General features: G+C 35.7%; 1 non-coding gene across 1 annotated transcript; it reads right to left on the bottom strand.

Moving 5' to 3' along the window:
- Positions 1-211: 211 nt before the first annotated feature.
- TRNAQ-CUG (transfer RNA glutamine (anticodon CUG)) lies at positions 212-283 on the bottom strand. The gene has a single exon. It is a non-coding gene; the product is annotated as a tRNA-Gln (tRNA).
- Positions 284-2168: the final 1885 nt, after the last annotated feature.

Genomic DNA, 2168 nt, shown 5'->3' with positions numbered 1-2168 from the left:
AATGTGTTCCTTATGATAGTCCCGATTAAGGATAAACTATAAACTAATAAACCAAATTATTTTCCTTATTACAGTCCCAGTTCAGGATAAACTGCATAAACTACGATTATCGCTTATTACCGTCCTGATTGAGGATTAATTGTAAACTTACAAAACTAAAACTTGTTGAAATGCATTATCTTAGGTGATACAGATGAACAATAAACCAAAAAGGTCCCACCGAGATTTGAACTCGGGTTACTGGATTCAGAGTCCAATGTCCTCACCACTAGACCATGGGACCTTGATGTCGAAGTTGACGTCATTATGTTAATCTATAGATAAATTTAATAAAATTAGTTTACAAAGTTATGCTTACACGAAGAAATCCTTTTGGATAAACCGCGACCTGTTCGTTTCTTATGCTTGAAACCGAATAGTATACGCAACTGTCAATACCTTTTGCTTAAGAAATCTTCCAGTTCAAAAACTGAGAAAAATTACCTCAAATTGATATATGGTTAGATAAAAGACGTTGATGCTTCCTCTTCATTTTCTTCCTAAGTGGGAGAATTGGGATGATGATAAATTTGTGAGGGAAAATAAACATTTATATAAAAGTCTATACTTTAGATTAGAAATAATAATTAAATGTTAAATTAGTTGTAGAAAGGGCTTCGGCCCTAGCTCGCTCGGTCATGGATCGTAACTTAAGGTGTGGGTATGCTCCCCATGGTCTTGAGTTCAAGTCCCCGACTGTGTTAACTCTGTGTGTGTTGCTACCTTGTGAGCGGGTCGTACACACTGGGGGATTAGTCTCGCTTCGGCGAGGACACCTCCAGATTCCACGATAGTGAATATAAATTAGTTGTAGAAATTAAATGAATTTAATAATTATATTTAATTAATTTTTTTTATGATTAGGTGTTAGTATTTTTATTTATAAAAGGATAATAGATATTAAAAAAAGAGTGAGTGGATAAAAAAATGTTTTTAGAGTTAAATGAAGGAGGGCTCATAACAAAATAAATATAGCATAAACATAAAAGCTACTAGGCGATAAGAGCCACAACAGTATCAGGTGGTGGGTCTCGATCACCTAGCTTACCCTATACATTAGTGAGGTCCGAAGTGACATCAAAGGGGCCCCACTCCTCATCTTCTTTGTTTTTATTTTTATTTTTTCAATTTTCATGGACCAAAGAGATGGCCAACACCAATGGAGAAAACCATTTAGAAGAGACACCAGTCAACCACCTAGAAGAACCACCACCAAGCCACCCAGAAGCATCCCAAAAGGCTACCCAAGAGTAGCACCTCAAGGGGGAGACAAAGTAGAGCATCATTGAGAAGACGAGCAACCCTAGAAGGAAGGAGAGTAGGCAACTCTATCCATTGTACAAGGGACATTCCCTCGATGATCGAGTAATTAATAAAGGTGAGTTGCCTCCAAAGTAACCTTACATTGGCTTGCACTTGAATCTATAACAATACAATAGAACATATAATAACTTTGGAATAAAGGGAAACATTATGGTCAACAATACAATGAATAAAAATAGCAATTTTTTAATCTTACCAAATGCTAAAAATAATTTGCATCTTAAAAGCATGTCCAAACTAATTTAATTTTGTTGGTGTAAATTATGTCTCATACTTACACTTTACTTATGTTGACTCAAGGGATAATGCATTCATTGTAGTTTGCATATGAGACATGTAGGAAAGTGTGCATCTAGGGAAGTTGGTTGTAGGAGAAATTCCACCTTTTGTGGTGCTATCTTGTTATCACATTCCACCTTCGGTGGGTGATCCACCTTTTGTGGAATATTCTATTATTTATCCTACCTACCCTTGTATCTCATTGAGCCACATGTCATGATTGTGTGCTCTCATAGCCTACCTTTATAAGCAAGCTCATTTACATTGTAATCTAGTTAATCTTATTGCATCATTGATGAGAATACAATTTGTTCTTGTTGCGTGTTATTTCTCTCTTATTCTTGTGTTTTTCATTGGTCTATAGATCTTGGGTTGCTATAAGCAAATTCTTACATGGTATCAGAGCTACACCAAATTCTCACAAATTTATAAGGAATGTGAGATCGATCCTAAAATGACCACATGCCATGCTCATATTGAAAAGGCCAAAAGAAAGCATGAATTTGATTTGAAAGCTATTGAGCTTG

Source organism: Cryptomeria japonica, chromosome 6 (genome assembly GCF_030272615.1).
Source record: "Cryptomeria japonica chromosome 6, Sugi_1.0, whole genome shotgun sequence".
NCBI classification, from domain to species: domain Eukaryota; kingdom Viridiplantae; phylum Streptophyta; class Pinopsida; order Cupressales; family Cupressaceae; genus Cryptomeria; species Cryptomeria japonica.
This window is presented reverse-complemented; position numbering and strand designations above follow the sequence as displayed.